General features: G+C 39.9%; 1 pseudogene; it reads left to right on the top strand.

Annotated features, from left to right (window-relative positions):
• The first annotated feature begins 557 nt into the window (after window positions 1–557).
• On the top strand, window positions 558–4,011 carry LOC147443431 (uncharacterized; annotated as a pseudogene).
• The last annotated feature ends 11,481 nt before the right edge of the window (window positions 4,012–15,492 follow it).

The following is a 15,492-nucleotide window of genomic DNA, read 5'->3' as shown; positions in this document are numbered from 1 at the left end:
CATTATGAGAGTATTCTAGCCCTGCAACTCCTTCACAACAACAAATTCCAAAAGTATCAACTCCAGTAGGGAAGTCTATCTGGCATCTCACTTTCTATCTATATTCCCATCATGGCTCAACCATTTGTTATCCAATCACCTTTGGTGGTACCAGATAACCTCGCTCACTTGACGCACCACTCATCCCACTCTCGACATTTCATGGGTCTCCCTTAGAAGATCCTGTAGCTCACGTAAACAATTTTAAAATTGCTTGTTTGACATCACATATTGTTGAGGAGGGACATGTAATGACTCATTTTAGCACCATACTTAAGGGTGAAGCTTTGAATTGGTTTTCCAAGGTGTAAGAAAATTCTATTCCTAGTTTTGCCGATTTCGAGCAGCAAAAATTCTTAGCCGCTTTTTGCAAACCTCCAAATTTTTTCTCATTTTTTGAGCAATTATGCTCCTTTATGAAAAATTATCCTCATTAAAGCATTGAGCAAGCCACCACAAGGTTCATGAATTTTATCGACCATTATACTCTCACTTTTAACATTGATCCACTTACCATCATGGAATCATTTCTTAGGGGATTGCATCCTAGTATTCAAATTTTAGTGAGGGCTCAAGCTCCACAATATTTGAATACTGCTATCACGTCTACTGTTAATGTGAAGAGTTCCTACAGGTGCACTAGAACTAGTTGCGAGGCCATCTCCATCGTACTACCCATGGCCATCACCACACTCCTTATCCATGTCCACTCCTAGTTTATCTTTACTAGCCCCATCTTATATACCCCAATTACAATCGACACCACCTCTGCAATTACCACCTATTACCCCACCCCAACTCCAAGCTGCATCATCACCTCTTTTGTTCCCAACACCTACATGCACTATTAACACTTCCACCTCTCCACATGTCTCGACACCGATTTCTCACGTTCCCCAAGATTTTGTGACTTATCCTCAATCTACTTCTACCACTGCACTTTCCATGCATCACAAGGGTGGGGATGATTATGAGAGCACTGCATCTAGTATTGAGGACTTGAAAGACATGATGACTAATTACATGAACCAATTAAATGAAAACATGAAAGCTATGACTCTAGATGTCAACTTTTTGAAGCGACAACAAAATTTGTTGTCTGCTCGTCGCCTTGAGCCTAATCCCACTAAGATTGTGTGTCATACTGGGGGCATACTGGAAATCTTTCCAAAGATTGTCCCACGGTCACCTGCACTTACGAGAAATGTTTAGGTAAGGGGAATACTGAAGAAAACTATTATATTTAGACTTTCCACATGATGAATAGCAACTCTACATTACCACCATCTGGTCCAATGAACCATCATAGAGGGAATGAGAGACCTCCAGGCCCTAGTTGGACACTTTTACAAAGATGGTCTCCTACTTCTCCAACCATGGATTGTTCTAGTTTGGAACCCACAACAACCAATAATCCATTAATTAATATGATTGATTCTGTTGCGTTCCCTATGCATGCTATTACACGAAAGGGAAAAGAGAAAGTTATTGAGGAGGAGAGAGACCCTACACCCGATGTTGCTACCCACCCACCCACCTATGTTGTTCTTCTTGTTCTTGAACCTTTGCCCCAACCTTGTTGTGTGCATCCTTACCCTACCCAAGTAAGTTATTGCATCCTTTTCTTTCTTTTGAACTTGTTGCTTCTCTTAACCGAGTGGATCTTACTATGTCCCTACCACAATACCTTCTCACTTCTCCTTCTAGCCGTGCTCTTTTGAGAAGGTACTACAGAGATTTGGGTTCTTCCAAGGGGGTGCGTCCTATTGTTCCTGTTGTTCAGAAGGTGGATTCCTTTCTCCCTGAGAAAGAGTGTCCCCGAGTGAAGTGCATGATTCACTAGCTTGTGATCCCACATACTATAGTTGATGGTGGGTTGGGCGTCAATGTTTTGATTTACTCTACCTTTGCCAAGCTTGGGCTATATTTCAATGGAGTTCCTATTACTAGGTTACGCATGGGTGATCATTGTTCTCTGAGTGCTGAAAGTTTCATCTAAGGTTTTCCCATTACTATGGCGGGCCAAACCTTGGAGATTGATTGTTATGTTTTGCGCCTTAGTCCAAGACCTGGGTAGTACCAGCTTCTTTTGGGAGACCTTGGATATGGATGACTGACTGTGTTATTGATATCCCTAGAGGGCAGCTACTAATGGGTAGAGGATCTTCTCGGGTGGTTTTGCCACGTTATCCTTCTTCTATTACGAATTCTACTTCTTCCTGTACACCCAGTTCTTATTGTATTTACCTTGATTCTATTGAGATTACCCTTGATGAGGATGAGGAGACTCCACCTTTGGTTAGAGAGGAAGACACTGTGAGGGTTCCTATAAAGGGGGAGGACATAGTTGTGCTTTTGGGCGATTCTTTAAAGTCACCATTAAGGGAGGACGTTATTTGTTTATGTCACGAGTATCATGAAATTTTTTCATAGGATTACATGGAGTTGAAAGGTTTCCCACCCGAGTTAGTTGTGCATCGCATCCCACTTAAACCAGGTGCTAATCCTATTTGTCTATGTCAGTATTGATTGCCAGAGCATTATTGAGAGGGGGTCTATTTGTAGAAAAAAAACTTTTAGAGGCTTGGCTAATTTTTGTTGTGGATAAAACTGAGTGGGTTTCCCCTATTGTTTTTGTACCCAAGTAAAATAAGCATCTTTGTATATGTGTTGATTGTTTATGGCTAATTTTTCTTGTGGATAACACTGAGTGGGTTTCCCCTATTGTTGTTGTACCCAAGCAAAATAAGCAGCTTTGTATATGTGTTGATTATAAACAACTTAATAGTGCTACCATCAAAGACTACTATCCTTTGCCTTTTATTGATCAGATTTTAGATGCTTTAGCTAGGAGGGAGATTTATGGATTTATGGATGGGTTCTCAAGATAGAACCAGATGGCTGTAATTGATGAAGATAAGCTTAAAACCACTTTCACCACCATCTTTGGGACATTTTTCATATCATGTCATGCCATTTGGGTTATGCAATGCTGTTGCAGCATATAAAAGATATAAGCATGAAAGTTTTCGTGATGACCTTATAGAATTTATCAAAATATTTATGGACGACATAGGCGTGGGCACCACTCGAGTAAATTTTCTTAAAGCCCTCCATTTTGTGTTTCAAAAGTGTTGAGAGAAGTCCATTGCGTTGAATGCTTGCAAATGTGTGTTTGGAGTCTCCTATGGTATTTTATTGGGACATCTTATTAGTACACATGGGATAGCTATGGATCCTACAAAGGTTGAGGCCATCCTCACCTTTCCTGCATCTACTACTGTTCATAAAGTTAGAGGCTTTCTTGGGGCTGCTAAGCATTATAGCCATTTGGTTAAGGATACGTCATATCTTATTTTACCACTTAATAGTCTTTTGAGGGTTGAGTAAAAGTTTATTTGGGGGACACCTCAAAAGACCTCCTTTTCTCCCATTAAAAGTGCATTTACTAAGGCTCCTATTTCTAAGCCACCAGATGTTTCCAAACCTTTTCATTTATTTTCCACTTGCTCGCATTATGTTTTACCTAGTTGCATTGCTCAACTTTATGATAAAAAATTGCATCTTGTTGCATATTATAGTTGCAAGCTAAAAGATGCTGAGACACGCTATACTTGGGTAGAGTGGGCTTGTTTAGCTATTGCAGAGAGTGCTAGGAAGTTTTGCACATATTTATCCACGCAACACTCCATTATATATGTGTCTAAGGACTCATTACACCTTATGATGAATAAGTTGGAGCCCCTTGAGCGTATTATGCGATGGCTTGTTGAGTTGCAAACAGTTGATTATGAGTTTAAATCCAAACCTCTTGCATTACAAAAGCTTGTGGATTGCTTGGCTAATGTATCTCCTTGTGCTGATGAGCCCATTGCACTTGAACCCAATTTGTTTTGCATTGAGCCTTCTCACGAGTGGTATGGCCAAATTTCTCATTATTTGTTTTCTAGAATTTCCCTAAGACATGAGTAAGGATGCTAAGAAAAGGATAGCTACCCATAAAAAAAAGTCTCTATTATCGATGGGTCTTTATATCAAAAGGGGTTTGAGGGAATTTATCACCGTTGTGTTGCACAAGAAGAGATCCCTCATATTCTAAAAGAGTTTCATGATAATGTATGTGGGGGACATTTCATCGGGAAATTGACCGCATTGAAGATCTTGAGATCAGGGTACTGGTGGCTTAGTGTGTTTAAGGAATCATTTGAGTGGTGTAAGAGGTGTGATGTTTGCCAACGAGCCATCCTCCTTGAGAGTTGTTTGCGACCTAACAACCCTATTATGGCCACATTTCTGTTTGAGAAGTGGGGCATTGACTATGTTGGGCCCATCACTTCTACATCTAAGCATGGGAAATCCTACATCATTGTTGGACTGATAAACTTGAAAAGTGGTATGAGGCTAGAGAGGTGAGGAGTGATGATGCACGCACTACTGCTTCATTATTGATTGGTCATGTTATTTGTTGTTTTGGGGCATCAATAGAGCTTGTATCCGATAGGGGGACACACTTTCTTAATTATGTTCTTGAGGATCTCACTTCTTATTTTAACATTAGACATGATAAAACCACTCCTTATAAGCCTTCTACCAATGGGAAAGTTCAAAGCACTAATAAGACTCTAGTAACATAGTTTTTCTTAACTATGTTAAGAAAAACTATGGATGTGAATAAGAGCGATTGGGATGAGAAACTACCAGCAGATGTGTGGGCGTATAACACTACTTTTAAGGAGGCAATAGGTTTCACTCCTTTCTCTTTGATCTATGGTCAAGAGTGTGTGCTACCAATTGAGCATGAGCTTGCCACTTTGTGGTTTATGCATGCACATTCCTTGCCTTTGGAAGAGAGTTTGAAAGAGAGGTTGGGCCCATTAGAACACCCAAATGACTGGAGGTTGAGAGCCTATTTACACCAAGGGGTAGCAAAGAAGCATTAAGCAAAAGAAAGAGCCAAGAAGGCTAGAATCTATGACTTTGAGGATGGAAAATTAGTTCTCTTAAATGATGCACATCATGAGTTATTTCCTGAGAAGGTCATCCATGTGTGGTCCAGTCCTTATTGTGTTGTGAAGGTCTTTCCTAAGAACAAGGCCCACTTGTAGAAATGGATGGGACATAGTTTTCCATGAAAACCAATTTTGATAAAATTAAACCTTATTGGATGTGATCCTATTCCTTGTTGCAGATGATGGTGGTGAATCTTCTCTTTGGTCTCTCTACTTTGATGGAGCTTGTCGCGGCAAAGAGAAGGTTGAAAGTTGTGGTATTGTCATATACCGCCAAAGGGGGATGCTATTTTCTTGGGAGTTCTTTTGGGGGATCATTTGAGTAATAATATTGCAGAGTATCAAGCACTTTTGACCGGTTTGAGAGCACTACTTCTTGTGGGAGCCACAGATGTTCGTATTTATGGAGATTCACAGCTTGTTGTGCACTAGTTTCATGGCAACGCCCACACTCTTCACCCTTTGATGCACTACTATAGACTTTTGGCTCGTGACCTCCGCTGCATTTGCAAAAATCTCAAATGCTTGCTTCTTTGCCACTTCTTGAAGCACCTGTCAACCATGTTTGTGAAGGCTGTATTTTGGGTAAGATGCAACGTTCAAAGCTTGTAAAGGATGGTTCAATTAGGGCCACATGCAGGTTGTAGCTGGTGCATAGTGATGTTTGTGGGCCCATGCAAACTCCGTGCAAAGTGATGTTTGTGGGTGCATAGTGATGTTTGTGGGTCCATGCAAACTCCATCCTTGCACAATTACCTTTACTTCATGAATTTCATTGATGATTACTCCTGGCATGCATGGGTGTATCCGCTTAAAGCAAAGTCCAAAGTTTTTATGTGCTTCAAACAATTTTTGGATATGGCTGAAAATGTCGTGAAATGTACTATGGGCACCCTTTGTTCCGATTGAGGGGGGGAGTATATGTCTCATGAATTTATTGCATTTTTGGCTAGTCGTGGGATAAAACACCAATATACAATGCCTTATATGCCTCAGCAAAATGGTGTTACTGAGAGGAAAAATAGGTCACTTACAAAAATGGCACGATGTATGGTCAAAAGTCAAGCTTTGCTGCACTTGAGGCCATCATGTGTGCCACTTATATACTAAACAGGTGTCCTACAAAAGCTTTGCAGTCTATTACTCCATATGAAGCATGGCATGATAAAAAGCCTTCTATTGAGCACATGCGTGTTTTTGGATGTTTGGCATATGCTTTGGTGCCACAAACACAGTGCAAAAATTGGATGATAAGGATGTCATATGTAATTCTGTTCGTTTTAGTGTTGAAAGAAAAGGTTACAGATTGTATCATCCACAAACAAATCATATTTTGGTTTCACGACATGTTGTGTTTGTGGAAGATTCTGTTCAAACCTTGCTGTCATGTGCTAGGGACAATAATGTAAGCTCAGAGGACATGTATGACACATTGTTGCCACTTTTTTCGTCGTGGAAGTTTGAATGTAAATTCCAATGAGACAAATGTACAGCCTATGGGGGTTTTTTTAAATATTACAGATCAACCTATTACTGATGTAGATGTACATGATTTACATGATGAAGAAAGGGCTAAAAATGAGTAGGCTAGAGGTATGCCAAAATGGATGGTGCATACATTGTGTGACAGTAAATTGGATGCACCTTTGTATAGTCGCACTCATTCAGGCTCTCTCCATGCATCTTATGCATCCGACTGTGATGCTTTGGTTGTGTCTAACTTACATGATGTTGAGGAACCTCTATCTTTTGATGAAGCACATTATTCAAAAAATTGGGTGGCTGCCATGCAATCAAAATAAGATGCAGTTATAGGAAATGACGCATGAACTTTATGTGATTTGGATCCTGGAAAAAATGCCATTGGTATAAGTGGGTTTACAAGTTGAAACACAAGCCAGATGGTGAAATTGATTGCTATAAGTCTCGACTTGTTGCAAAGGGTTATGCACAACAAAAAGACATAGATTATGAAGAGACTTTTGCTCCCACTTGTCGTATGAATGTGTGCATTTTCTATGTGCATTGGAAGCTCATTTTGGTTGGGATGTACATCAATTAGACATTATTACTGCTTTCTTGAATGGTGACATATTTGAGGAAGTTTATGTAACACAACCTTGCGGTTTTGTCAACAAAGGACAAGAGGATAAGCTGTGCAAATGTAACAAAGATTTGTATGTGATGAAGCAATCTCCTCATGCTTGGTATGAGAAGTATGACACTCATTTGGTCAAATGAGTCTTTTGTAACAGTGCAATAGAAAGCACATTGTATGTAAAGCGTGAGGGTAATGTACTTCTCATTGTAGTTCTCTACGTGGATGATTTGCTGATCACTGGACCAAATGAGAGACATATTACTGAATTAAAGGTTGATTTGAATGCTACTTTCAAGAGAAAAGATTTGGGGCTAATGTATCATTACTTGGGCATACAATTTAAGCAATGTGCTGGTGGTATTGCCTTGTGTTAGAAAAGTTACATAAAGACATTTCTATGTAAGTTTGGACTTAATGATTGCAAACCTATTGCCAATCCCATCCAAACAAGTTTGAAATTGAGTTTTCATGATGCTGGTGATCCTACAGATGTCACTCTTTACCAAATTGCAATTGGATGCTGCATTTATGTATGCAACACGAGGCCAGATATTTAGTTTGCAGTCTCACACATTAGCAAATTTATGCATAGCCCAGGGTCTAAGCATTGGCAAGTTGTCAAGAGGATTTTGGACTATTTAACTGGCACTTTACATCTTGTCTTGTTTTATCCCAACACGGGATCATTGCTGCCATACTTACATGCTTTTTTAAACTCAGATTGGGCTAGTTGTTTTGACATGCTGATAGCCTTTTCAGCTATCCCAAATTGCCATAATGAGCTACCTCACCCTATCAAAATCACTTAAACACTATGTCTATCCCTACCTTTTCATTGTACATAGGCGTGTGTGAGTTAGGAGACTTTTCCCATATCTCCTTAAAACCCTCAGCTAGCTAGTCATTGGGCTAGTTGAGCCAAGAAAGTTAAAAAAAAAGTAAAGTAAAAAATATTATGACCCATTTGTGTGTAAATATTCATTTTATATAGAGACTAAATAAAAGGAATTTTCATAATTATTTTAGTATTTATTTAAATATTTCTATCTATGTGTGCATTATTTGCCAATGTATGCTATGTATACTGATTCACCATTACCACAAATTTTTTCATCATTTTTTATACTTCGTATTCCATATAGAAATATTTTCATGCAAGCTTCTCTTATTTTTGGTGTGAATCCAGTCCAAGGAAAAACCTCAAAAAAATACCTTTCACCATCAGTCATTGCCTTTCACTAAACTCCTATTTTCTACATATATTTTTCCTTACCTCTTGTAAATAAATATACATCAATAAAAATAAATGAGGACCCTCCTCATTTGATTCCCTATATTTTCATATATTTATTTTTTATGTATACAACTAACACTATTCTAGATTCCATGAATTGTTTATATACTAATCTGTTTTTTTCCCATCATATCCATATATTATATGTGTGCATAATCCACAATCATGCATGCCTTTAGAAATCTATTAGGTCATGCTCTCATGCAAGCAGGGGCTCACCTTTGGAGCCTTATGAAAATTCAACAAAAGGGAGGCCAGTGAAGACTTTTTTTGTGAAGAAAAATAGGCATTTTGGTGGGATTTTTTAGATCTATCTCCACTTCGAATTTGAAGCGGTGACTAAAAGACCAAAGGTGGACCAACAACTAAAAAATAACCTCAAACATTGTTTTTGAAGCTACCACCGATAAGATATGATTTTTTGGTGGACCCCAATCTGCCTACTTTTCTCACAACTAACCCCACACAAACACTTTCATTTCTCTCTATTCCTCACTCAAACCTGGAACTTCCATGGTTTTCTCTCACCCTCTTCCCCATTAGCCTCCCCTCCCACACCCATAGCTATCTTTTGAAGCTCTACCTACATCCACCATCTCCATATCTCTCTTCTTACTCCCATATTACAATTTTATTCTACCCTTTCAAGAATGAATAAAAAATCAGCAACCTAACAATACTTATTCTCTGAAAAATGGGAGTATTTTATCAATAAAACCCTCATCATTTTTGTGGTGATTCAACTATGGTGGCGGCGTGAAAAGAAGAAGAAGAAGAATGGCGATCACTTTCGACAATCTACGCACGAGTAAGTTCAAGATTCCTCAAGGAGTCACCATCTCAAGGGTACACCCATCTCATTCACCCCTCTTTTCTCATCCTTCAAATCATTTTACCCGTTGTTAATATATTACTAATGTTTTCTAGTAGTTGCTATCACACTAACTACTAATCTACTAACACAAACATCCATTAACCCAACTCTAGAAAGCATCTTCACTCAAGACATATACATATAATAAAAAACTCTCTCTCTCTCAACTTTACTTTCATCTTATCTACCATCAATAATGCCTTTCTCTTGAGCCCACATCCATGACTCAAGAAAACAACGAAGACCCGCAATGTTTTGATATTCAGGAAAAATCATAATCCTGATTTGTTAGCTTGTAAAATAAGGTTATGAATAACCTTAATGAGGGGTTTCCAACCTATAAATAGAATCCTCTCCTTCTTGTAAATCATCTCCAACATCTCACAAGCACCCCAATACTCTATATGTGAGGAGAGATTTAGGTGTAGTCGTCATCTTGTGAGCTTCACAGTTGGTGTGAGAGAAGCTTTGATGCTATACATTGCAAAGTGAGAGAGTGTGAGTGCCCTATTTCAAACCACTATTGTACATGCTCTTCCACTATCAACAATTGAGGTTTTGGTGCTTCAAAGGCGTGTCTTCGTTCTAGAATCGTCGTCCTTTCACTTGTGCTGCGTGGTTTGGTGAAAGCAAGGTGACTCGTATCTTTTAAGTTTTGTAATTTGAGCTTTTTTGAGAAAGTGGTTAGTGTGTTTTTAGTGCAATTTTCTTGTTTATTGTAAGACAGTTTTGTGGTGAGAGGTTTCCCACACCCTAAGACAGTGTGTGTGTGCTAGCAATGTTTACCATTCACTAATTCTTGCTTTAGTATATGCAAGCTCTGTGATAGTGTGATAGTATACAACCTTACCTTGCAAGTTGTCAATCAGATATTCACACAAATTCCATTCCTCTCTCTCTTTCTTTCCTTTGGTCCGACTCTCTCTTGTGCCATTTGGTGTGTAGCTTGGTGTGAGATCGTCTGTGTGTGTTTTGTTGCACCTCTTCTTGGTCGTGACAAAATCTCTCTTGCATCCTAGTTCACATCCCATAACTAGGTGGTGCCCCTATCTTGTTTGGGTTTGGTTGTGGGTTAGTTGTTGTGTTGTGCTTGTGGTTGCCCCAAACCCAATTGAGCAGCACGAGAGCCTTGAGGGGTGCTTAGAGGTCGCCTCTCTTGTTGCCTGCCCCAAACCTCCTCAATTTTGGTGCCCCCACAAAGGAGGGCCTGTGTATGTTGTTGTGAATACTTAGCCTTAGAGTAATCAAGTAGCTTGCATGAATCACAAAAAATTGTATGACCCGTTTGTTCCCATTGCAAGGCAAAAGATGCATATCATTATAAGCAAAAAATTACAATTTCAACAAGTAATTTGTATCATTTTGGGCCCTAAGCATCTTGTCAATTCATCTTGCACAGGCTGTAGGCCCAAGGGACAAACAAAGAAAGATGAGGAGCGAGAGCCACGACCCAGGAGAGTACTACATTGTTGGAATTGCAAGGAATCCAAGCATGGGATGTGTAATTGTCCTTGGATCCGTGGGGAGCCAGGGAGACCTAACTTGAATTACTCAGTGATGAATGCAGGTGAAGGAACTGGTCAACAACCAAGGATTCTACATAAGCCAAATGGAGCAAGGCCACCTCCACAAGGGGTAGAAGGAGTTTCACTTTTTCCAGATCCAAATGTGCATGTGGTAGAGGTGACAAATTCAAATGAGGTTGACATGGAAGAAAATGGTATTAAGCGTGTCCGTGGAGGAATGCAAAGTAGGAGCACTTGGTGCAGGCTCTCTTCCAGTTCATGCTTCACTTCCGCTTATGTTAGTAGAGCTTGTGATAGGATTAGGGCTACAAGCCCCAACAAAGGATGAATGACACCCTCCTTGACCTTGAGCAGGGCTTAAGGGAGGGTTTTGATCATTCTTCAGTGTCATCTCCATGTTGCTAGCCATAGATGGAGCCATCGTTTTGGGACCTCCCTTTTTTTTTCCCCTCAAGACGTAGTCTCTTTGTCCTGAGCGCCCACTTGGGAAATTTTGCTTTAATACCTCTTGGGAGGTTTTTGCAAGCTGTCACGTTTCCAAGAATTTTGAACACATGTTCTTTTATCTTGTGAGCATTCCACTAAAATTATGGCCGCAGGTCTTACACCTCAACTTGGATATAGTCTTTCCAGCGATCGATTCATCTACGTAGTTCCACTCATAACCTTTCACCATCTGCTTAAGATCTGCAAACTCAAACAAGACTAATTACTAAATACACATCTAAAATAAAACTTTAACACCATTTACATTACTTTACTCGTCAACGTTTTAAAAAAAACATAAATTTTCAACCTCTTTAAACTATAAATACCAAAAATAATAAAAAATTCAAGTGTGAGCTTTCACTCTATACTTGAATCATGATAAATAAATCGCTTAATCTATCTCAATAACTTCCAAGTGTGAGTGCACTCTACAAAAAGCAAGATATCTTTTAAAAACCTACCTAAATTACCTCCAGTGTGAGTGTAACTTACAAAGGAAGAAAGAGAGGAGTTCAAATGTGCTCTAAGAAATGTTTCTAGGTTTTTTGCTAATGACTATGCAGATGTGCATGGAGTAGATGTTGTTCAACATAAGATCGAGTTAAAGACAAAGGCCACACCTAAGGCTTAGAAGCTACAAAGGCTAGGAGTCATCAAGGAGTAGGCTTTACTCAAGGAGGTAAGAAAGATTCTAGCAACATGTTTCATTTATCCAGTGCAGAATCCAGAGTGGGTCTCTCTCGTTGTTGTCACTCCCAAGAAGAATGGCAAGTGGAGGGTGTGTGTGGATTACCCTCCATTGAATGAGGCAACAAAAAGAGATCACTTTCCCCTCCCATTTCAAGATGAGATACTAAATGAAGTAGCTAGTCATGAGAAGTACACAATGTGTGATGGCTAATTAGGTTGCTTTCAAATAGGTATCACATTAGAGGATCAATAAAAAACAACCTTCATCACTCCTTGGGGTTGTTATTCTTTTAGAGTTATGCCATTCTGCCTGAAAAATGCTCCTACAACCTTTCAACACTTCATGAACATGGTGTTTAAAACATTCTTTGGAAAGTCAACTAGGGTGTTTGTTGATGATTTTTGCATTTATAGCTCAAAATCATTGCATCTATAGAGGGTAGAAGAAGGATTGAAGAATCTCTATGACATGGGAGGTCAACTCAACCCTGACAAATGCCACATAGGTAAGGATGAAGTGATCATGGTTTTCCAAAAAGGCATTGAGGTGGATCCTTCAAAGGGAAAGGCTCTTATTGAGTTACCATCACCCAAGAGTCTTAAGGAGGTCATCTTATTCATTCAAAAGGTGAAGTATATGTCCCCCTTCATTCATTTAGCCTCAGAGTTACTTCACCCTTTGCAAAAGTTTTCACAACAAGTAGAATTTGCATAGTATGATGAGCTCGAGGAGTACTTTTGTAACATTGAATTCATTCTGTCAAAGTTGCCAGCACTCCCGGGGGGTTCACTATGTATAAAACTACCATATCACATGCGTTCAAGACATGTTTGTAAAACCCCTTATCTGTGAATCTTGTTAAGAATATAATGTACCCTTTTCTTTTAAAATCTGTAAGTTTTTTTCAAATTTGAAAAAATAATACCCTTCTGTATATTTATTTCTGTAAGTTTCAAGAACTTTAAATACCCTTTTGTTGAACTCACGTCGGATAGGTTACATTTTTATTAGGTGACTTCCCCGAGCCAACACTCATGCCGTCTTGTTGGAAGTACGCATTCTTTGCTATCTCTACTGTTGGGAAAGAAAAAATTGGTGCACTTTTGTTACAACAAGATCCCCAAAGTACCAGGATGCGACCCATGTACTTTGCTAGTAGGGTCATGAATGCTTTGGAGAGAGGCTACACAGAAGCAGAACTCATGATGCTTTCTCTCATGTTTGCATGAGAAAGTTTAGATCCTACTTGCTATCAAAACCTTTTGTAATTCTCACTGCAAAAAATTTGTTCCCTTGGGTGTCATCTCAAATGAATCTTAGTACTATGATCTCTAAGTGGATTATGGAGTTGTAAGTGTTCCAATACTCTTTCAAGGTAGAAGATAGTGTGGGTGCACAATTGGCAAGGATTCTGACTTATAAGGTGCATGAAAAGGAGATTAAGGTTCCTAAACTAAAGACCCTACCATCGCCACCACCAAAAAGTATTCCTAATGCTTTTACCTTGTTTTTTGATGGAGCTTTTTGACGAGCCATAGGAAAAGAAGGGGGAGGGTTAGTGTTCCTCAAGACTTTAACAAATAAGTAAAATAAATACCTAAAAGCCAAACTAAATAATGGGATCACATTGGGCAGTTCACTTGAGATGCCTAAACTTTAACACCCTCTTTGCAGCTCATAGTGGACATGAATAATGAGACCAAGTCGATGAAGAAGCTACCATGGACACCCCAAAAAGTGGCCACCAATTGAATACACCTCGGTGTGGCTCTCCTCAAATTTGTACCTGAAGCAAGTGCCATCTTGAGCATGTATTTCCTTTGTAGAAACTTTGAACTGTAGACGATACTACGTCCAATAATCCCCATTCGTGAACTATGAACACATCACATCCAAAATATAAAACTCCAAGATAATGAACTATTGGAACACATCCTATCCTTAATCTGACCAACAAACATGAATTGGCTTAATTTGGCTAGCCCATCCATAGTGTTTAAGACATCTGATTGGTTCCATGCTAGATGCATGTGCATTGAAATCAACCTACGGGTACAAACACCAATAACTTGAGCTCCAACACAAGGGTCCATATTAATTATAGGGAGCATGTGCTTGCCCCTCTCTGCCAATCACAAGCCTCTCTCTAGCTGAAGCTAGTAGTGACACCTGTCATTTGACTAGAAATTTGACGTTGAGGTCACTCTGTCCACCGCCACATGTGCCATGCCGATCTCCTCTGTCAAATGTTTATTACCATAATCTCTATCCAGATTGACTTTATCCTTGTCTATCTGTGAGTTCCTGCTTTTTCATTTGGCTTCAAACTCCCAAGACAAACAAAGCATTGAGTCACATTTACGAAAATTGTGATCGTACCTCGTGGGTACCAAGGTAGCTAACTAAGTATTGTACTGCCATCCTTGTCCAGCTGACCTTTGCCACTGTCCACTAGTGAACTCCTCCATTTGCTTTTGACTTCATAAACTCAAGCCAAACAAATTGTTGGGTTCCTTGAGAGCTGCACCGATGCATAGGCCGCTAAATGGATGGGTGACGATCCTGGGTGACGATCCATTATCCATAGCTTTTTTGGTCGGCTTTGATTGATGTTGTCAAGTGTGCTCGAGCAAGGGGGTGCCTTGTTGAAATTGCAAAAACTTGGTATTATGTACCTTCTCGCACTCCAATAGGCCAATAAAAATCTCCTTACCGCTCCAAATTCCAAACCCCAAGAACTCCAAGCTAATGCCAATCCACTCCTCTACACTGATCCCAAGCTGCCCCGCACCCTCTGCAATCCCTCTCTTCAACTCCAAATTTCCCACTCTACAAGGCTTTTCTCCCAAGGTGCAAAATCTCCAAGCCAAGCCAAGTTGATCATTTCCTCTTCGTCTTAAAAGCTTGAGCTTCAAAGTGCTCCACACAAGGTGCTTTGACATCCCTCTCTTAAGATCCGATCTACACGCCTCCAAGTTGCTCCTCACGGCACTCGACGACACAGTCCTTGCTAGACCTCCAAGCCTCTCTAGGTGCTGGCCCATCGTTTGCAGGGATTTAATATTTACGTAATTACGAAAAATTTTGTGTGATCAAAAGGTCTTATTGATACATTTACATGATTACACTAAACATGATCACAAAGAATCCGGTTAAGGGCGGCCTGCAAACCCACTAAACTCCTGCCAGGCTTTTCCATTTTCCCTGCGGGCCCGTCAAGAATACTAAAAAGCCCGGCGGCCTCGCAGAATTATATATATGCGGCCCGCTAGGTTTTATTTCTTGCTTTCATCTTCTGAGAGAGAGAGAGAGAGAGAGAGAGAGAGAGAGAGAGAGAGAGAGAGAGTTGACCACCTTTGCAGGTACGTCAAGAGGAGAGAGAGATAGGGAGAGAGGGGGTTGTGTGGGAGCGTGCTCTGCGTCACAGTGCACGACAATAGTACCAGAGTAACTGACCACACGATCCAGG

This window comes from Adiantum capillus-veneris, chromosome 14, assembly GCF_014529385.1.
Source record: "Adiantum capillus-veneris isolate H3 chromosome 14, ASM1452938v2, whole genome shotgun sequence".
In the NCBI taxonomy this organism is placed as follows: Eukaryota; Viridiplantae; Streptophyta; class Polypodiopsida; order Polypodiales; family Pteridaceae; genus Adiantum; species Adiantum capillus-veneris.
The sequence above is the reverse complement of the archived record's forward strand: the minus strand, read 5'-3'. Positions and strand labels throughout refer to the sequence as shown.